General features: G+C 36.9%; 1 protein-coding gene across 3 annotated transcripts in view; it reads right to left on the bottom strand.

Annotated features, from left to right (window-relative positions):
• LOC123877430 (filamin-A) overlaps positions 1–23,809 on the bottom strand; it is a 92,605-nt gene that overhangs the window by 64,946 nt on the left and 3,850 nt on the right. The window contains exon 1 of one of the 3 annotated variants that reach the window (XM_045924222.1): positions 13,562–13,692. The exons of the other annotated variants lie outside the window; for them this stretch is intronic. The gene's annotated coding sequence lies outside the window, so the exon portion shown is untranslated. Of the gene's footprint in view, positions 1–13,561; positions 13,693–23,809 lie in introns of those variants that run through there. 3 annotated transcript variants of the gene reach the window in all.

The raw sequence follows: 23,809 nt of genomic DNA, 5'->3' as shown, positions 1-23,809 counted from the left end.
TGAAAGTTGAACGACGGAGCTTTTACTGGAAAATTATTGAAAATATTCAGGGCCGATTTTTCATTCGTCAAATTACATTTATCAGAGGAATAAAGAGGGTTTGAGGAGGGGTATTAAGGAAATCTATCAATACGTCGTTATTCCATACATAAAAGTTATTTGATGATTGAAAAATCGGCCTTCAGTGTACTAAAATACTGTGTAGTATAAGTGTAAATTAAAAATGTATAACACCCTCGACAAGTGAAGGTTACAGTAACTAGAAAAAGGTTGATAACTTTCAAACAGCTAAACCGATTTTCTTGGATTATACCTAAGAACACTCTCGATCAAGCTGCCTTTCAAATAAAAAAAAGTAAATTAAAATCGGTTCATTAGTTTAGGAGCTACGATGCCACAGACAGATACACAGATACACACGTTAAACTTATAGATATTACCCCTCTTTTTGGGTCGGGGGTTAAAATCAGTGTCAAGCGGTGATAGCCTATTGGTTAATTTTTCTCATTTTTAGAATTACGTTAAATATATTCGGATTTAACTGTGATTGAGAACTACGATGATATCTACAGAGTCTACTTGTTTCAGAATTGGTTTTTCTGGCTATGAATTTTATGAAAAAAAAAATTCAATGTTATGCTGGCTCTATGGCGCCATTTTCAATAATTGTATTTTACTCTTTAGTACGTTTTTAGGGTTCCGTACCTCAAAAGAAAAAACGGAACCCTCTAGGATCATGAAATATGTCAGAAAAAATACCCGAGTACGGAACGGTACGCGAGTCTGACTTACACTTGGTTTTTTTGTGAAGTGGTTTTAATTTTATTTCAACAACTTGTCTTTCTAATTAGAAGATAAGGTATGCCTATCGCTGGTTCCATGGCCTCACAATGAGATTATGTGATGGAATCTGATGGGATCGGACAGGTGTGTTGGCACCCCGCCCGCCCGTGATGGATGGTGATTGACTATCACAATGTATCACACCCCGAGATTTAATTATTAGTTTATTGTTTAGACTTTTTCACTACATTTTTTTTTTATTTTTTTTTATTTAACGCTATTGTTATTTTATTTTTAACCCCCGACCCAAAAAGAGGGGTGTTATAAGTTTGACGTGTGTATCTGTCTGTGGCATCGTAGCTCCTAAACTAACGAACCGATTTTAGTTTAGTTTTTTTTTTGTTTGAAAGGTGGCTTGACCGAGAGTGTTCTTAGCTAAAATCCAAGAAAATCGGTTCAGCCGTTTGAAAGTTATCAGCTCTTTTCTAGTTACTGTAACCTGCACTTGTCAGGGGTGTTATTTGATTTACACTTGTATTTATTTAATTGTAATCTACAGCGTTCAACCAAATTATTATTATTATAATATTAATCTAAGTTTAACATAAGGCCACAAGATTACTTAAAACAGAATAGACAGATTAGAGAGAAAGTATACAATAATTACAACAGTGTGTGTGCGTGCGTGCGTGTGTGTTTAGTTAAAATTTTATTCTTTGACTCTAGTTCAAGAATGTGTTTTATTATTTGTACCTATTAGTATATTGTTCCAATTTTTCACTAGATTTTAACGCTTATTGTTATTTCGTTATTTTTTTAAAATTCTAACACAATATTGTATTTTTTAAGACATTTTAATGGCTATTTAATGATCTTGTTTATTAATTCACTAGGTATATACCTAGTCAGTATTTTGAGCATTTGTTTTAACTTGATGTTAACAGGGCTCTCTCCGTCACTTACTCCATATAATCGTAGTCCCGATTTCATTTGAATATTAAGCAACCAAAGTCCATGAAATTTTGCAGACATATTCTAGAAACTAACATCTGTGCCTGTGGTGTTTTAGATTTTTCTAAAAATATGTAGTTTTAAAATTACAGGGGCTCAAAGATTTGTATGTGAATTTTTAAGACCGCGTAACTTTGAAACCGAATATTTTAACGGAGATCTTAAAAACCACAGGCATAGATATTAGTTTCCGGAACGTTTCTACAAAATTCCACTGAGTTCGATTGGTTAGTATTCCAATGAGAGACGAACTACGTTTGTATGGAGCGAGTGACGGAGAGACCCTCTTAAAAATATGTAGCCTGGCCCTCACTGGCTCTCCCTGTAAACTAATTGTCATATTTTATTCTTACACCTCCTCAATTAGTATATTTCTAAGCGATGTATGTATAGAAGCTTACTTAGTTAGTTTAAGTGGCTGAGCAGTTCTACAGTATACTGTTCTGTGACGTCAGTGAACTTTAGATTGTGACGTCACACAACCTTGTACAGGTGAAAAGTTCAAGGAAACCTCACATCCCTACATACAGGACTGGGAAATGGGATAATGGATATTGCCTGAAAGCGACCCGAAATAAGGTCATCCCTTTCTCGAATACTATCCTAATCCATACTCTGTCTCTTTTTATTCTCTATATATTATGTCTCTATATTATGGCCTTAAGAGGATCATTGTCAACGATCCCTCGTCGATTTCCTACGTATGATATTATTGTTCTCATCTCTATCTGCCCTGGTTCGTGCATTCTCGGTTCCTAGATCGGTACATTTGTGATATCCAATTCAAATTGCTGTGATTGGCTGAATTTACCATGTTCTTGCTGCGACAATGAGTTTGAGCCACTAGCGGAACAATGTTAGCCGGTCAGAAATGATTGCAATTAGTCAAATTGTTGTTGCAATCATCAATTTTAGCAAATAGTGAAAGAGAGTCGGCCAATCAGAGGTCACAACTACCGTCACACTTTCTGTCACACTATGGCAGTAGGCATACCGAGTAATGAAAACAATTTTTCATTCTGTCTAGGTCTAGTCTAGGGTTGCCACCTGCCTCTTTTTGATTTACAGGCTACCACCATCAAAAATACGGGGTTTAGATTTGAAGAAATTTGAAAATTTGAAGTATTTGAAGAAACAGGCGGTGGTTCTCTCTGAAATGCATGGAAAGCCTATTTAGATATTTCAGTTTATTTGTAAGTTTTGTATTTTTTCTCTGTATGTTGCCGTGTCTTGATTGGTGAACTGTGTTTGCAATGTGGTTTTAAATAAAAGATTTATTTATTTAAATAGCTTTTAAAAACTCTTAGTTTTGTAAAGCAAAATGTTATACATTTCATGCATACAATCTTCTCATTTCAACTTAAAATTACATTTAATTTGTAATTCCACCTTCACAGTATCAATACTATGGCCGTAGCCAGGAATCGATTTCGGGAGAGGTTTTATCAGGGCCGGAACTGAATCATGTCATGAGGAAAAAAACATTCGCTCAACTTTATGGGCTAATTACCTGGTTAGTGGAATTTCGCCTTTCAATTTGACAGTGAGATAAAATACAACAATAAAAAAGCGCGAGCGCAGTGAGCGTAAGTGTTTTTGGTTCAATACAGAAAGAATTAAAGTGAAAGGGAAACGAGTTTAGCCATGGCAAGATTTTATTTTTAAAGCTCCCTATCCATACTAATATTACGAATACGACAGTATATCTATTTGCCTATCTATTTGTTACCCTTTCACGGCCCATCTTCTTTACCAAAATTTTGGTACTTACTATTCAGAGGTAACTTGCATCCCAGACATAAGCTTTTTAGTCCGGAAAATCCCCCACGGAATTTTTAAAACTCTAAATTCATGCAAACGAAATTGTGGGGCTTACACCAAGTAATACAAATTCAAAGCGCGAGTGAAGTGAGCGCGAAATGTTGGATATATTTCCAAAAAAAAATTGGTAAGCAAGTGCAAGAAATAGTGTAAGTATTATTTTAGGCTTAGGTTTTTGACGGCTTCCCAGGCGCAGTCGCCATTTCTAAATTTCTGGTCTGGTGGGAGGCTTCGGTCATGGCTAGTTATATGGTTAGTATGGCCCTAACGGCCAAAAAATTAAACTGCATCATCACTTACCACTAGAAAAGATTAAAGTCACGGGCTAACTTGTATAAAAAAAGGCTAACATCCTCAAACCAAGCCCCGCCGCCTTGACTACGACCATGATCAATATCGAGTGGGTTTCGGCTACGCATTGCCGCAAAAGGAAAATATTCTTTCTACTGGACATAACGTCAGTGTTCGGTTTCGCCAGCCAAGTGCGAGTCAGACTCACGCACCGAGGGTTCCGATTCGGGTATTTTTTTCGACATTTTACACGAGAAATCAAAAACTGTTATGCATTAAAAAAATTATGCATAAAAATAAATAAAAATCTGTTTTAGAATGAACAGGTAAAGCCCTTTCATATGATAACCCACTTGATATAGTTATCTTACTTTGAAAATTGAAAATACTAATATTTGTTCATGAACACATGACAGACGGATAGAAGGACAGATGGACAGACGGACAGACGGAAAGACAGACAGACTGATAGACAACGAAGTGATCCTATAAGAGTTCTTTTTGCTTTTGAGTTACGGAACCCTAAAAATATTTAGTTTTATTTGCCCCGTATTTTATTTTCATAATTACCGGTTTCTCTATCCTGAAATACGGGGTAACCAGTAAAATACGGGGCCTCTGGCAACCCTATTCGGAAAACACTGTCACATTCAAGTTAATGTCAAATATTTTGTTTTCAATTACAGAAAGCTGCATCAATCATTATTACAATATTTTCTTTGTTGTGATTGGCTGAATTTTTGAGTTTCAGCCAATAAACAGACTGTTTGCCAATTAAACGTCATAACAATATAAATGCCAGAAAGTTTAACCAAATAAAACAAACTTAATGAGAACCTAGTGAGAATGCAAACGGCACACAATTTATAATACATATTATGTTAGTCGTATATAATAGATATTATAGTAGTCGTTCACTTTGGTAATAGTCAGATTGTCATCAGTAAAATTGATATTGGTCGATGTATCGTAAATTATTGTTTCGGTGACAAATATTTTTATTATCTATTTACCTTTGAACAGAATGGAATAGAATGAAATGGAATGGAATACAATGATACATTTTTATTCCTGTAAACTTTTAGGTAAACTTCAAAGTGTTTTTGGATGGTCAGAAAAATTTACCACTGGTTCGGAATGCCGATCCTACGTTTTCTAGGGTTTCGTACATCAAAATGAAAAACGGAACTCTTATAGGATCACTTTGTTGTCTATCTCTCTGTCTGTCGTGTGTGTCAAGAAAACCTCTAGGGTACTTCCCGTTGACTCAAAACCATGAAATTTGGCAGGTAACCTAACTGCGTAATTTTGGGTAGTTTTTTTAATCGATAAAGAAAGTTTGCGACATTGTTCAATAAAAAATTTGGATTCCAACTCCTCAACCCTGATGTTGCAGGGGACCTGACTACTAAAGCTAATGGGATTTAAAAAGTGTCGATTATTAATTGATATTGAAGGTATCTATACCAAGTAAACACTTTGTCGTTGACCTCAACCCTGATGCTGTAAGAAATTGCATTCCTAAATCCTGGTGATCCCTCGGGATTTGAAAAGGATCATCCGTTTAAATATTCTTACGTGATACAGAAACAAGTTGCATCCCGGGGACGGGCTATTACGGAGAGGCAACTTTTGTTCTGGGAAATAAAAGGATCGAGATTTTTAAAAACCTAAATCCACGCGAGCGAAGCTGCGGGCATTAGCTAGTTGTAAATATATTTAGAAGCTACTATAAGATAATAGATAAGGTACTTATTTCCTTATATTTTTATTGTATGGCAGCGCGCGGTTTTAAATTATAAATTGCACGTCCTGTCCTTTTCTGTAATACATTTTTTTCTCAATATCTACCGCTTTATCTCATAGCAAGAGTCCGTAAGACATAATACAGTGAAAATAAGCAAAATATACAATTTTTGCAGTTTCCACGTCAGTACCTGTCGAATTTTTCTAACAGTGTAAGCAGCAGAGCTGAGTTTACCATCAAGTGTTGATATGTGGGTGTTCCATAGAAGCTTTGCATCTAACATTATACCGAGAAACACGGGGTTCTCCTTTATTTTCAACATATGATTATTTATCAATGAATTTATGTCATTTAAGGTCCTGGTATTGGGCAGTGTGAATTCAACACACTTAGATTTCTTTGCATTTGGAAGTAAATTGTTAGCAATAAATCAGAGAGTGACCTGTGATATGGCATTACATATTATAGTATACATTGTCAAAAATTATAATATTAAAGCTGTGCGTATTGCGTGAGGAATAGGTTGCAAGAGAGTTGCAACTTGCAGGGTTTGATGCATGCGCTATTGTCAGCAAACATGAGACATATTTTTATCTACAGGCAACGTCTGAGTAGGTAACGCATACGTCTAACGCAAGTTGAAATGTACCAGTGTATTTAGTTAGACCTATCGACAAGTTTGGAGTTGGGTGCAGTCTAAATGTGGCCCGTGTGTTTAGACTTTCAGTTTCTGTCAGTTTCACGTGTCGTCCCCCGCACTTCACCACCCCGCTTGCACAAATCGAGACAGCACGAAATTTTCAAGATTTCTGGGTGTAATTTCTGGTTTTCGTAGTTCCCACATAATTATAACAATATAAAATATATAACGATAATTTTTTTACTACATAATATTCATTAAATTTTCTAGGTCTGTGGTTTTTCCAAATTCCATTAAATTGCTTCGTTGTCTAGAAAAACGAGCACAAAGTTGGGCCTTTTTTTAAAGAAAAATACAAATCTTTGAGCCCCTGTAATTTTAAAACTACATATTTTTAGAAAAATCTAAAACACCACAGACACAGATATTAGTTTCTAGACTATGTCTGCCGAATTTCATGGACTTTGGTTGCTTAATATTCAAATGAAATGGGAACTACGATTGTATGGAGTAAGTGACGGAGAGAGCTCTGTTAATAATGACATGGAGATAAAATTGGTAAAAAACTAATAACAAGTGTAAATTAAAAATTTATAACGCCCCCGACAAGTGAAGGTTACAGTAATAACTAGAAAAGAGCTGATAACTTTCAAACGGCTGAACCGATTTTCTTGAATTATGGCTAAGAACACTCTCGATCAAGCCACCTTTCAAACAAAAAAAAACTAAATTAAAATCGGTTTAGGAGCTACGATGCCACAGACAGATACACAGATACACAGATACACACATACACACGTCAAACTTATAACACCCCTCTTTTTTGGTCGGGGGTTTAAAAGACTATTCCACTTTGAAAATAGGGTCGTGACTCATGGCATATTAATTTTTTCAAAAAATTTATAGCCTACGTAATATGTCAGCTATGGATTGATTGATTGATTGAATTGATATTGAACTATACCAGAATTTTTTTTACTGACTAGATGATGCCAGCGGCTTCGTCCGCATGGATTTAGGTTTTTGAAAATCCTATGGAAACTCCAATTTTCTGGGATGCAAGTTATTTTTGTACCAAATTTCGTCAAATCAGTATAGAGATGATCGTTTAAAATCTCGTGGGAACTCTTCAAACAGTAGCCAATGTCCGTCCCCGGGTTGCAAGCTATAATTGTGCCAAAATTCGTCAAAAACTGGTTTGAAAAGCTAACGTACAGACAGACATACTTTCGCATTCATAATATTAAGTATGAACATACTAAACTCACCTACATAATGTATTAACCTCGACTCAAATCATATTATCTAGATTCTATATAAAGATAAAACTCGTTGTATTACATTTCGATTTCCTGAAAACGAGACAATACCCTATACCCATCTCACTTCTTCATGAACTTGGAAAAGACCTTCGCTCAAGGTCTGTCCTTGGACCAAGACCGGGGGCAAAGAACGCGGAAGGTCGACCTCGAAACCGGGATGTGATATTGAGGTGCCCTTGAAAGCTAAGGTCAAACCTTGAGACCGAGGTCAGGATTTTGAAGGCAAGGATATTCGGAGTTAGGCTCATTGTAACCGTTCAAGATTTTTTAAAGGTCAAGACCAATATATTACTTTTTGCCAGGTTTTCATAATTTGCTAGCAATCTTATCGCCTGGCCATACAATTTTACTGTCTTTACAGCGGACTTGAAGGCGGCGTCCAATAAACTTGACGAGGCATCTGGCTATCTGAAATTTTGTAGACACATTTCAGAAACAGATATCCATGGCTTTCCAGATTACTGTAATATTATGTAGTTTTCAAGTTACACGGGCTCAAAGTTTTGCACACGTAAATTTTGAGCTCAGCTTGGTACACAATATTTTACGGGAATCTGGCAAACTTCAGACACATGTATTTTCTCGAACGTGTCTATAAAATTTCAGGAAGTTTGATGGGTTAGTTATTGTAATGAAAACCAAATAGAAATTTAGAGCCTCGATAGCTCAACGGTTGAGAAACGGACTGAATTCGGACTGAAAACGGACGGACTGAATTGAGCTTTACGCTTAATTAGTGGGAAAGTTTGTCATGATTAGCATGGCTAATATTCTTATAAAAAAATATATATATTACGTTTAATACCTAAACTTAAAAATGAAAAATTAATTAGGTAGCAAAATATTTGAACCAATAAACATGATTATCTTAATAAAACATGCCCACTCAATAGTCTTTATTATTAATATAAAAATCCATTCATATTCTGTATTTTCGGTAACATCAATGAATTTACTTTAAATCAGACAAATTGGTGCCGAAAAAATTAACCGTGTTATAAAAACAGTAAAGAGTGGTATATAAATATATTCAAAATTGTGCTCATTCCTTCTGCATGTACCTACGTTACAAGTTATATGACATTTGATAAATTGTTTTTTGCCTGTCACTCTTCATGTTAATTAAATGAGTGTTCTTCTTATATTTTTTGAAGAAATGCGTCATACTCATTCTAAATCCTACTTTAATATTATAAACCTGAAAGTTTGTATGTATGTATGGATCTTTAGGAACTACTGGACGGATTTGGCTGAAATTTGGAATAGAGCCTATACCCTGGATTAACACATAGGCTACTTTTTATCCCGGAAAATCTATGAGTTCCCAATGGATTTTTAAAAACCTATATCCACAGGAAAGAAGTCGCGGGCATTAGCTAGTACAGTAATATACAGTAGGTATGATGTACGATATGACATGAAGTGGTGAGAGCCTAGTCGTCGAAACGACCGCCTCATATTCGAACGATCGGGGGTTCGATCCCGGGCACGTACTTCTAACTTAGGAGCTATTTGCTCCTGTTTTCTAAAATCCCGTGGGATCTCATTGATTTTTCGGGCCTCGTAAAAAGTAGCCTAGGTCCTGATTGCAACCTACGAGTATCTCTGTATCAAATTTCATCAAAATCGATTACAGGATGGACCATGAAAATGTAAGGGCAAGCAGACACAATTTCGCATTTTTATATGAATACATGTGTAAGTATGAATACAGTGTATAATTAATTTATAACGCCCCTGACAAGTAAAGGTTACAGGGAGCCTATCGGCTAAAAATATATCAATCATTAAAGGACAGCATCAATGTCAAAACATGGTTTTTGGCCAATCCCATTGGCTAAATACCATGTTTTGACATTGATGCTGTCCTTTAATGATTGATACATTTTTAGCCGATCGCCCTGCAGTAATAACTAGAAAAGAGAAGAGCTGATAACTTTCAAACGGCTGAACCGATTTTCTTGGATTATCTACGAACACTCTCGATCAAGACACCTTTCAAACAAAAAAACTAAATGAAAATCGGTTCAGTAATTTAGGAGCTACGATGCCACAGACAGATACAGAGATACACAGATGTACCTAGACAGATACAAACAAACGTCAAACTTATAACACCCCTCTTTTTGGTTGGGTCGGGGGTTATAAATATGTATAGGTACCAAAACGATTATTATCATAATAGCATTGCTTTAAAATTAATGGCAATAGTCATTCTAACTCGCGCGGGTTAATTACCCGTTGACAGCTGTAACAATTACGTTTGACAGGTGCTGACAAGTCCGCCATCTTGGATTTTCCTTTTGTTCTTCACTCATTTGTCTACTAGGCGCCAAGTGAACGTTTTAACGGATAATAATGAGTAGGAAAAACCGATCAAGTACGAATCTGACTCGCACACGAAGGGTTCCGTACAGAAAATAACATTTATTTTGTGATAACATTAATTTATTCTGTGATATAACCATAAATTCACAGTTTTCGGATTTTCCCCTTTATTTGTCTTATAAAATAATATAAAATGTGTTCATGAACAAATAATTAGTATTTTCTATTTTCAAAGTAAAGATAACTAACTATACCAAGTATAGGTAGGTCTTATATATTATCTTATATTTGTCGTGCAAAATAATATGTCGGAAAAAATATTCGAATACGGAATCCTCGGTGCGCGAGTCTGACTCGCACTTGGCCGGTTTTTTTATTATAAGTAGGTATAGATTGTTACAGCCATTCTCACGCATGTAGTTTCCGATTACAATTTAGGGAACCACATCCTGAAATCATCAACAGACTGGTCCCGCAGTTCATTTTTTTGTCATCAAATTCGTAAATCGTATAATTTGAAATTTCATTAATCTATATAGTTATCTTCACTGAAATTCTTGAAGTGATACGATTATACCGCTTTCCAAAATTTATAATAACAATCTAATAAATAAATGATACAGAGCAGTATATACCGGTTCGGCAATCTAAATGGAACTGGCGCCATCTAGTCCACGATAATGCAAAAATGCTATGATCAACCCATTACCGGCCCACTACTGAGCACGGGTCTCCTCTCAGTGTGAGAAGGATGTAGGCCGTAGTCTGCCACGCTGGCCCAATGCGGATTGGCAGACTTCACACACCTTTGAGAACATGGAGAACTCTCAGGTATGCAGGTTTCCTCACGATGTTTTTCTTCACCGTTAAAGCAAGTGATATTTAATTGTTTTTTTTAAAAAACGCACATAACTCCGAAAAGTTAGAGGTGCATGCCTGGGATCGAACCCCCGACCTCCCGAAAAGAAGGCGGACGTCTAAACCACTAGGCTATCACTGCTTTAAAAACTACTGGACAAGGCCTCTTTCGCACGAGAACTTTCGTTCAAATACAATTTCAAATAGAACAAAATTGCATTCCCAAGTATCTGTTCACACGTCAACGCTTTTTTAACGCGCACTTTGTATTCTGTACTCGAAGGGTGCGAACAGGAGCCTATTACTAAGCCTCCGCTGTCTGTCTGTCCGTTTGTCAGCAGGCCGTATCTCGTAAACTGTAATAGATAGAGTTGAAATTTTCACACTATGTTTATTTCTGTTGCAGCAATAACAACAAATAAAATAAATTTCAAAATGGCTGCCATGTAAATTAAAAATAAATAAAAGTAGGTATGTACCTAATCGTACAACGTTGGTACGGAACCCTTGATCGGTTTTATTTTTATAATATTAATAATGACGAAAATATAATATCTAAAATTTTGCTAGGTACTGAATAACTAAAACATGAACACCGACTAAAAATAATAAAAGGAGGTAATAGAAATAGAATCAATACTAATATTATAATTATACGAAAGTGTGTCTGTTTGTTTGACTGCTAGCTATCCACATCCGATTTTTGCGTTTGGTACAGAGATAGCTTGCATCCTGGGAAAGGTCATAGGCTACTTTTGGTCCCTAAAAATCAAATGGCCGCAAGGCCGTAGCCAGGGAAGGAGGCAAAATAAACAGTGATTTTCATAATAAGTTTTAACAATTTCAACGCGTTGTTGAAGCGTACGCTACACGCACCCATGGCGAAATGTCAAGACTAATAGCTCGTTCACGCAGGCTGCGTAAGCGTAGACGTAGCGCGTACCATTGCGTTGTATGTAATGTATGGAACTGTATGAAACATGGCACACCGCTTACGTAAAGCGTGGACGTATGCGTAACCCGGTGTGTTAGGGGTTTACGCGCGTCACTACGCACGTGTCATGTGTACATGCTTGGTGTGAATCGGCCTTTAATAGTATTTTTCGTAGTTCGGACGTCCCTATTGAAAAACCCTTTACATCATGCACTTCAGCAGAGTAGCACCTGCTCCTACACATTCGAATTGAATTTATCTTTTCAGTGTTGCAAGTATTGTGCAAAGGCAGTAAATGCGGTCGTGATTTATATGATCTTTAATTGTTTTTGCGTAGATGTTTTTTAATTGATGGCAGCAAAATATTCTGAGAAGACATTCCGAAAAACACGTGAGTGTAGAACGCTATACTTAAACACCAATTGGTGTAAAACTATTTTAGTACACAATCGGTTACACCGCTATCGAATTACATGCAATTATACTTTGCACCCTAGTACAATAATTATTAGTTTTTCTCCTTTTTTCATGTATAATTAACTAGCTGATGCCCGCGACTTCGTTCGCGTGGATGTTGTTTATTAAAAATCCCGTGGGAACTCTTTGATTTTCCGGGATAAAAAGTAGCCTATGTCTATATATATGTGCTAATCCAGAGTATAATCCATCTCCATTCTAAATTTCAGCCCAATCCGTCCAGTAGTTTTTGCGTGAAGGAGTAACAAACATACACACACACACACACACACACACACATACAAACTTTCGCCTTTATAATATTAGTGTGATGTGTTTCTGTGTTTTGTTGCAATAAAGCTTTATACTAAGAAAGGATTTTCAGAATTATCAGCAGAGAGAAGCAGGTATTTATTCGAGCAAAAGGAACCTTCAAAGAAACGTTAAAAGCTCGATAATTGAGATAATCACAGATAAATTATTTCTTAGTAATCATTAAATAGAGGATCTTCCAAAATTCATAAATCCGCGTCCACTGTTAGTTTTAAGTTTACTAACTGACCATTTTAAATTATCGATTTACTTAACTAAAAAAGTACGTTAAATGTTTACGTCTAGATATCACATCTAGATTTTTTATTCAGATACAAAGTTAGCCCTCGTATTTCATACAACCTCCCATAGTATAGCTAAACGAGCTTTTTGACTTTTGATAAAAAGTTGCTGATTTGACTAGAAGCATCATCCTTATTATTTAGAAGTTCAAATGCAACCCGTTTATTGGATTAAGTATCATCAACTGCCAATCCGCCAATTTGTCCATCCGCACTTGGCCAGCGTGGTGGACTAAAGCCAAACATTTCTTGTTCTGAAAGGACACCCGTGCTTTGTAGTTATCCGGCGTTGGCGATGATCACTTACTAGCAAAAGCTTCATATTGGAAATCGATATTATATACCAAAAACAGGTGTATGTTCCATAGTCAATTTTGTGTTTTGAATAACCTCACTTCTCTCATCAGAATTGCATCTCCGAATTCCGAAGTTTTTTTTAAGTGATAGTTTCAAAGCTTATTAACCAATTTTTATAAAATGATAATCAGTATTCATGTAGGTACTTATTTAGGAATTGATTCCACCACCATGTTTCTCTCGCAAACGAAAAATTTTACAGTTCAACTCTAAGTGTTAGAGTAAGAACCTTCGCCGTTTCAAAGCCGTACAAAAATAAAAAACAACAAACGATAAACTACAAAAAAAGTTCAACGCATCTTAAAAATGAATCACCACCATAAATCAAAAAAAAACAGCTGTTCAAAAAAGTTATGACAAAAACTTTTAAAAGTTACAGTACACGACTGGAAAACTTACCCCGTGTCTAAAGTGCACTACACAAACACTAAACTAGGTGCACTAAACTAAGTTTACACGCTACACTAACCCTAAGTGTCTAGAAATGGACGTCTACGCGATCCTAGTTGTAATATAGGTTTAAAATATAATATCTCGGAGCGTGACTCCAATCGTGAGGAAACACGAACTATAAATAAAGTTTGGGATGAAACGGAACGAAACAACGTTTATGAAGTCGCGAAGGAATATGACATCGGATAGGTATAGAGGACATTGAACTAACGAACTTTTCTTCTTAAACCTAGTCGTACTTAGCGATCACTCGCAGCTTTGCCCCTCAGACCAGGGCGCGTTTGGAACCCTCGTATCACAACTATATCATCTTACAAGTTTAACAATTCTGACCATCAAAAGGAGTAATACTTAAATTATTTTGAGTTTGGGTTGGCCTCCGTGGGGATTCTAAGAAATCCGACCTTATTCCTTGTCTACATTATAGAGGGAACCTCTGTATTACAAAATTTCAGTTTTATAGCTCCAAGGGTTTGGGCCGGGCGTTAATGAGTCAGTAGATAAGTGAGTCAGGACTCTTAGGTTCTTTTCTTCCATACTAATATTATAAATGCGAAAATGTGTCTGTCTGTCTGTTTGTCTACTAGCTTTTCACGGCCCAACAGTTAAACCGATTTTGATCTTTGGTACAGAGTTAGCTTACATCCCGAGGACATAGGCTAGGTACTTTTTATCCCGGAAAATCAAAGAGTTCCTACGTGATTCTTAAAGGCCCACCCGTTTAACCGATTTATATGTTTGGTACAGAGGTAGCTTGCGTCCCGGAAACTGACATGGATGTAACTTTTTATCCCGGAAAATCAGAGTTCCTACGGAATTTTTGAAAAATCTAATCTACCTAAAACTAACCTATCATGACCAACACTCGTCTCTGGGATACAAGCTACATCTGTACTAAATAGATGATGCCCGCGACTTCGTCCAGGTGTATTTAGGTTTCAGAAATCCCGTGGGAACTCTTTGATTTTCCGGGACAAAAAGTAACTTATATCCTTCCATGTAAACTAACTCTGTAAGTACCTCATCTCCCGACGACCTTAAAAATGTAGTGGGAAGTGAGTGGATAAGAAAAGCGGAGGACCGTGCGTGGTGGCGCGCTGTTGCTGGGAAGGCCTATGTCCAGCTGTGGGCGCAAACAGGCTGATTGATTGAAGTACCTCATCAAAAGCGGTTGAACGGACAGGCCGTGTAAAGCTATAACAGAAAGACATACTATACAAAGAATTTGTGGACGAGGCCAACTGTCTGTGTCCACGTTTCATGAAACGTGAATTATTCATGTACACAACGTAACAATTAATGGCCAATGAAAGCACTCGGGTAAGGTAAATATTAGTATTACTGGAATAATTATACCCATCTGATGTCGGCAATTCAAAGTTATGTGAACTAGAATGAGTAGGTACCTATCTACCTAACTACAGTACGCGACAGGTTGAGATGGCAACCGGGGTAGAGACGCCCCGCACACCCGCACAGCCTCCCACAAATTCATAAATAGCCGCATAATCTATACATTTAATAAAATTGTAGAAAAGTGGTGTCTGTACAATGGAAATATATAAAAAAAAGTAGCAGGGGTTGTTATTATATCGATGCCGAACCCGAAATTGTAATTAATTTTTTTTTGTCTGTTTGTCTGTGTGTTTGTGCACGCTAATATCAGAAACGGCTTATTCGATTTAGATACGGTTTTCACTAATATATTGTAGTAAGCTTCACTTAACATTTAGTGTTTATTTCATGTCAATCGGTTCATAAATAAACAAGTTATGTCAATTTAAAGAATCACTATTCCACGCGAACGAAGTCGCGGGCACAGCTAGTGTTCAATAGAATCATTCTTACGTCCCGTCCATGTATCAAAGAAATCTTCCACTTTCCGAGACTAACAAACTTGTGCTGCACTTTGTTTATTCCAGAAAAGCTTTTGAAAATGTTTGAAACGATGTCAGTTTTGAATTGTATACGGGTTATTGGTTGTAGGATTTCAATTTTCAACTCTGAATGTATGACGTCAAATTTTTCTTACTTTGGAGTTTGTAAAGCTATGCTGATACAATACTCATGTCTACAATTGTTATACTCCTCTACAATTTTGAGTGCTGAGCTCCCAAAGATAACTGGGTGAGGCATAACTAGGGCAATGATGATGATGATGAAACCCTTTTGGTTCTGAGCGAAATCGTGCTCATACTCCAGTTATGTCCCGGCCATATTAACGGTCAACAACGCGTTGTTCAACGGCGTTTCCCGTTAAACGTACATGTAAACACGATCAACGTACCCACGAGTACAACGGCTTTCACAATGCCGTTTGGCGTTAGACGATTTTAACCCCAATTCAATTGGCATTGTTTAACGCGTTGATTGTCGCAATAATTATGGCGTTGTTGGGCATTAACGTTAACCTTAATGTAGCCGCAACATTAGCCGGGGATGGATTGAACTGCTGATGATGAAATGCAGAACGTACGAAATCTAGTTTCTACTGAAGTGTTTTTCAAAGAAATCGTAAAATCTGTGAAATCTGTAAAGTCCACTTCACAACAACGCTGGAAATAACCACATCGGCTCAGTAAAATAGCTCGCGAATCATTTTGTTAGGTAGACACATTTATTGCCAACTCTGTTGGTATCAACTATCAAGTAATTAGAAACTAGCCGATCCACCCGGTTTCGCTTGGATAGAATTTGATATACCGCGTCGACGATAATACCGATCCGTTGCGAGTTGTGATGTGATTGAAGGACCAACGAACAATACATATACTTTTGCATTTATAATATCGGTGGGTATCACTATAATGCGAAAATGTGTCTGTCTGTATCACTGCACTAACTTTTCACAGTCCATCCATTTCACTAAATTTTGTCGAAAGGTACAGAGATGGCTTGCATCCAGGGTTTGGAGGGTAGGCAAAGGCTATTTTTTTATCCCGAAAAATTGGAGTTCCTTATGTCTATATTGTATAGAAAGTGCGAAAACTGCTGAACCATCAAGATTTGAGTTTTATTTGCTAGATACTTAGAAGAGCTAGATAGGCTGGCCGACGAGACTGAAAAATTAAGTGTGGAAAGGAAAGCGATCTTTCATGAGCTGTCATCGACCGTATATGTTGGAACTAGAAATACATGGCAAGTCCTTGGACTACTGAACTAAACTGAATGTTAGCACGACAGCGTTTATCGCCAGTTCAGAGTGTAAACAAACAAGTAACTACTCTCAAAATATAAATTCTATAGGAAAATAAGAAAACAACCTGAAAATCTAAACAAGTGTAAATTAAATTTTTTAAATTTTTAAATTATTATTTATTTATTATTAATTTTTTTTAATTTTTTTTAATTATTTTTTTTTAAATTTTTTTGTTGAGCCTCAATAGCTCAACCGGTAAAGGAGTGGACTGAAAACCGAAAGGTCGACGGTTCAACTTCAAACCCCGCGCCCGTTGCACTATTGTCGTACCTACTCCTAGCACAAGCCTGACGCTTAGTTGGAGAGGAAAGGGGAATATTAGTCATTTAACATGGCTAATATTCTTTAAAAAAAAAAAAAAATTTAACACCCCGACAAGTGAAGGTTACAGTAACTAGAAAAGAGCTGATAACTTTCAAACGGCTGAACCGATTTTCTTGGATTATAGCTAAGAACATTCTCGATCAAGCCACCTTTCAAACAAAAAAAAAAAAACAAAATTAAAATCGGTTCATTAGCTTAGGAGCTACGATGCCACAGACAGATACACAGATGAACACGTCAAACTTATAACACCCCTCTTTTTGGATCGGGGGTTAATAAGGACTGTGTTTGGGGGTCGAAAAACGCCTGTCTAGAAGTACTGCACAGTAATAGATTCTAATTAAAGCTCAAGTCCGACATATTTTGATATATTAATCTACCAAGAGCACCAAGCTATTCGATTGGTCGTAAAGAGAGTTAATGTCGCAAAATATCGTTACGGACAGGAATTCCGATTCGTAATGATCATTACGCTGACTTATGGACATTTTATGTAGCATTATATCAACGCTTATTGGCTTTTCATACCATTGCCCTTCCTGGGTGCCAAATAAGATCGTTTTCATACCATTGCTCTTCCTGGGTGCTGAATAAGACCGTTTTTATGCCACTGCTCTTCCTGGGTGCCGAATACGACCGTTTTTATACCATTGCTCAGTTTTAAGCATGAAAACATCAGTTAATATTTAAAAAAAACTGTTTTTTCTAACTCTAACAAAACAGATCTCAGATGGGGCTTGTATTCTTGGTTCCACGTTGCAAGTTGCAACTTCAGATTGTACCTACGAGTACTAAATATATACCTACTGGTTTTGCGATCACTGTATGCTATTATGGCCGATTCACACCAATTGCGTATGCAGCACGTACTCGTGACACGTGCGTAGTGACGCGCGTGAATCTATAGACGTAACTGCACGCATTACGTCAACGTCAACGTTCACGCCAAACAAGCTGTAGTGTATGCCATGTTTCATAGAGTTCCATATAATTACAACGCAATGGTATGCGCCAATTCTACGCTTACGCAGCCGGTGTAAACGAGCTCTTAAACATGAATCCGTCAACAAGTAAATGACACGTTACTCGAGACGCACGGTCGGGACTTGGGAGTCGCGTAGAGACATCGCGAACCATAAAACTATAAATAAGTAGGTACCTAGGTTGTCTAGGTACTCGTCAGCCGTCCAAGATATTAATTAACGATACGAAAATTCTTAACGGAACGCGATATTTTTATACTTAAACTTCTTTATTATATTATTCTGCAATAATTATGGTTGTCACATAAATAATTTTTTTATCGATAATTCTATAATAGTTGTGAATGGCGTAAATGAAAATTGTGCAACCCGCAGGCCATACTTTCAAAATCTATATCTACTTGATGAGTACTTACCTACATAATAATTCAAACTGTCTGTCTATCTGTCAGTTACCTTTTCACAGCCCATAAGCTTAACCGATTTTAACAAAAAGTCATCTCTTTAAAAAACCCAAATTCGAGCAGACGAAGCCGCGGACGTCATCTTGTATTAAAAAATTTTCGTCAATTGAATATTAGATTACAAGTGAGTACAAGTTAGTTACAACATAGTAGGCTAATTTCAAGGAAGTGGTTTGTCTGATGCACTCTAGCGGCGTTCAACATACGTCGTCCTAGATATAATTTAGTGCTCAAATATTTAATGGACTGTCCTAAGTGCATGCGACGCTACGGTGTTCGCGGCATGCTTTTGTTTTGTTGTAAATATGCTATCTATAATACTTATATACAGGATGTTATTTGAATGTGAAGCATTCGATTTAAGTTCCTCAATTGGGACTATTTAGTCATGATTTCTTGTAAGAGTTTTGGATTTTTTTTAATCTCTTTCATTTTTGACATCCCACTTTTTTAACCTCCGACCCAAAAAGAGGGGTGTTATCTATAAGTTTAACGTGTGTATCTGTGTATCTGTCTGTGGCATCGTAGCTCCTAAACTAATGAACCGATTTTAATTTAGTTTTTTGTTTGAAAGGTGGTTTGATCGCGAGTGTTCTTAGCTATAATCCAAGATGATCGGTTCGGCCGTTTGAAAGTTATCAGCTCTTTTCTAGTTACTCTAACCTTCACTTGTCGGGGGTGTTATAAATTTTTAATTTACACTTGTTCGAACTGTGTACCCTGTCCATTGACACTTTAGCTTCACGAGCCGCTAAGCTATGTCAGTTACTCTGGTTCTCCTACGGATCTCCTCATTTCTGGTTGATCACGTACAGAAACTCCAAGAAACGCACGCTGAGTGACTCAGAACTTTGTTATGCACGCACAAATACACCCGTATCCACAAACGTTACTATGAGGTCTCATAGTGCGCTCGAACGCACAGTGTCCGTTCCACCAATCAGGTGACTGTATCACGTCAATTTACAATGATCTGATTGGTGGAACCTACACTATGCGTTCGAGCTTACTGTGAGACCTCATAGTAACGTTTGTGAATAGACTGCTAAAATCATAACCCTTTGTTTTGGCTTTGCCGTAAGTCGGGTAATAAAGTTAGTGTGAAGATTACTTTGTAATTCACACAGCGCGGCTAATTCTGGTTGTCTAGATAATTAATTAGCAACTGGAAGTGGGTCAACTGAACTTTATAGTCGTTAACTTTCCCGGGAAATTGATTTCCGAGACATTTTGCCTTACTATTAATATTTAATATTTATTGTTACCATTAATATTTAAAATGTATTTATTTAATATTGTATCATTGCTTTATAAAATACTAGAGAATGCCCGCGGCTTCGCCCGCTTGGATTTCGGTTTTTTTAATCCCGTAGGAACTCTTCAATTTTCCGGGATAAAAAGTAGCCTATGTCCTTCCCCGGGATGTATCCTAAGTCTATACCAAATTTCATTAAAATCGGTTCAGTTGTTGGGCCGTGAAAACGTAGCAGACAGACAGATACGCTTTCGCATTTATAATATTAGTATGGATATAATTTTACAATAATATTTGAAATGGTATCCGATCTGTATCCATGTATCCAAAATTATCCTATTGCTATGTTATGCACATGTAAAATATACTATTTTATTAAGTAAAAACTTCTTTATATGGCGCGCGTATCGAATCAGGTTTTTAAAATTCTTCTATTTTTCAGGGATGCAAGCTTTGTAGCTCTTGTTAAATGGTCCTATAAAAAACCCCGTGGTAACTATTGATTTTTGGGGATAAAAAGTAGCTTATATCCGTCCCCCGGATGCAAGTTATATAATACTAGCCGATGCCCACGACTTCGCCCGCGTGGATTTAGGTTTCTTGAAATCCCGTGGGAACTCTTTGATTTTCCGGGATAAAAAGTAGCCTATGTGCTAATCCAAGATACTACCTATCTCCATTCCAAATTTCAGCCAAATCCGTCCAGTAGTTTTTGCGTGAAGGAGTAACAAACATACACACACACACACACACACACACACACACACACACACACACACACACACACACACACACACACAAACTTTCGCCTTTATAATATTAGTGTGATAACATATGCCGTCAAAATCAAACGGATGGGGCGTGAAAAGCTAGCAGAAAGACAAACACACATTCGCATTTATAATATTAAGTATGGGGTGTGGATTATACCTACATAGATTTGATCTAGTAGCCGAGTGAAGCCGGGACGGATCCAGTCAATTAGAACTTCTGACGTCGCAACGAATTTGTAAATACATTGTAAACACCACATGATCGTTGCAAGAGGGGGTTTGGAAAACTTCCATACTCTCTGAACGAGACTACGAGTGTCATGAACTACCATATCATTCAGCGCCCTCCTACTCGAACGAAGAATCGCCAAAATTCCATAATAATATGTATAGTTCAAATCAGCTCCGACAATTTCAAATCTAGAGATATTATATAGGTACCTACGATACCTACCTATGTACTAAACACAAATCTTATGAGGGGTTTCTCCGTCACTCGCTCCATACAAACGTAGTTCCGATTTCATTTGAATATTAAGCAACCAAAGTCCATGAAATTTTGCACACATATTCTAGAAACTAATATTTATGCCTGTGGTTTTCCAGATTGTTGTTAAAATATTCGGTTTCAAAGTTACGCGATCTTAAAAATTCACATACAAATCTTTGAGCCCCTGTAATCTTAAAACTACATATTTTTAGAAAAATCTAAAACACCACAGGCACAGATATTAGTTTCTTGAATATGTCTGCAAAATTTCATGGACTTTGGTTGCTTACTATTCAAATGAAATTGGAACTACGATTGTATGGAGTAAGTGACGGAGAGAGCCCTGTTAAATCTTACAAAGTACTTACTTAGATCTTGTTAACATGTCACAATTTTTCGGGAAACCACTTACTAGGTTAAAAAAACTTATTCTCGTTCTGTGACACACTTCCAGCTGTTAATTAATTAACGAGTCAGACACAACCAAAAATAATCTCAGCGGTTAAAAATAAAAAAGATCTTACTAATTAATACTAGTTGATGCCCGCGACTTTGTTGGCGTGGATTTATCCCGCGTAGATATAAATCCCGCGTAAACTCATTAATTTTTCGGAATAAAAGTAGCCTATGTTACTCTCCGTCCTTTAACAAAAAAATTCGATTTGTTGCTTAGTTAGAGCGTGAAAGAAGGACAAACAAACACATTTTTGCATTTATAATATTGGGATAGATTAATGTGAAAGTTTGAATAATGTTACTCTTTCAGCCCCAATGACTGCAAAGAGATAGCTGATACCAGAGAGTCAAAGAGTTTTGGATTTTTGAAAATTCTATATCCACGCAGACGAAATCGCGAGCATCATCTAATATTATAAGACTCCAGATAGGTTAAGCTCATACATTCGACCCCCGACCCAAAAAGAGGGGTGTTATAAGTTTGAATTGTGTATCTGTGTATCTGTCTGTGGCATTGTAGCTCCTAAACTAATGAACCGATTTTAATTTAGTTTTTTTTGTTTGAAAGGTGGCTTGGTCAAGAGTGTTCTTAGCTATAATCTAAGTAAATCAGTTCAGCTGTTTTTAAAAGCTATCAGCTCTTTTCTAGTTACTGTAACCTTCACTTGTCGGGGGTTTTATGAATTTTTAATTTACACTTGTTTAATTTGAAAAATAATAAAATATCATACTATCCCGCGGGAACTGTTTGTTTGATCGGAATCAAAAGTATCTTTAGTAGGTTTGTCTTTCGACTCTGTAGAGTCTTCAACTTTGTTTTTGTTATTGTAAATGCGAAAATATTGGTGGTATTTGGTTCGATGGTTTGTCCTTTCCTTCAATCACCGCAACGGAGCAATCGTTCGATGTAATTTTTTGCGTGGTTATAGTTAAAGATCTACAAAGATACATAGGCTAGATACTATTTCTCCTGAAAAATCATACAGTTCCCACGGGATTTTTAAAAATGTTACTCAGCAGGCAGCAGCTACCTACTGCCATCCTACTGCATAATAATTATGGATTCCATAAATAACTGAAAGACAATTTCAGCGCACAATAGCTGGCTACAATTTCTTGCACGCACCATTTGATATCTTGACAGGGCGTGGAGTCTGTGTCATTAGAAATATCTTCAGGCGACTAAACGTCTTCTCTTCTACTTTCTAGTCTCTGAATAGTCACACTAATATTATAAAGCCGAAAGTTTGTATGTGTGTGTGTGTGTGTGTGTGTGTGTGTGTGTGTGTGTGTGTGTGTGTGTGTGTGTGTGTGTGTGTGTGTGTGTGTGTGTGTGTGTGTGTGTGTGTGTGTGTGTGTGTGTGTGTGTGTGTGTGTGTGTGTGTGTGTGTGTGTGTGTGTGTGTGTGTGTGTGTGTGTATGTTTGTTACTCCTTCACGCAAAAACTACCAGACGGATTTGGCTGAAATTTGGAATGGAGATAGATAATATCCTGGATTAGCACATAGGCTACTTTTTATCCCGGAAAATCAAAGAGTTTCCACGGGATTTCGAGAAACCTAAATCCACGCGGGCGAAGCTGCGAGCATCGGCTAGTATGTAATAAAATCGCTATTCACGTTTTATTATAACTTAGTATTCGTATTTCCAAGGTTAGGGTATGATTTTGGTCCGAAGTTGTCAAGCCCCGATTTGTGCAATCCATTTTCCCTTTTTTTTGGTGGTTACATATAATATTTGACAGCCAGTTAAACTAAATTTTAACCCACTGATATGCAACTCCAAGGTCCAATTTGAAGACAAGTGTAAATTAAAAATTTACAACACCCCCGACAAGTGAAGGTTGAAGTAACTAGAAAAGAGCTGATAACTTTCAAACGGCTGAACCGATTTTTTTGGATTATACCTAAGAACACTCTCGATCAAGCTGCCTTTGAAACAAAAAAAAAACTAAATTAAAATCGGTTCATTAGTTTAGGAGCTACGATGCCACAGACAGATACACAGATACACACGTCAAACTTATAACACCCCTCTTTTTGGGTCGGGGTTAAAAAAGTTGGATTTCGAGGATGAGCTCTCAAAAAATTTTTGGAGACTTCCACTTTTTTTGATGTACCTAACATCTGTTAGGCTTTAGGTCAATTTTTTTCGTATAAAATATGGCCTATGTCACCCGGACCTTTACAACGAATCAATTGACACCTCATTCATCAAAATCAGTCCAATAGTTACTACGCTGGATCACAC

Source organism: Maniola jurtina, chromosome 23 (assembly GCF_905333055.1).
Source record: "Maniola jurtina chromosome 23, ilManJurt1.1, whole genome shotgun sequence".
NCBI classification, from domain to species: Eukaryota; Metazoa; Arthropoda; class Insecta; order Lepidoptera; family Nymphalidae; genus Maniola; species Maniola jurtina.
This window is presented reverse-complemented; position numbering and strand designations above follow the sequence as displayed.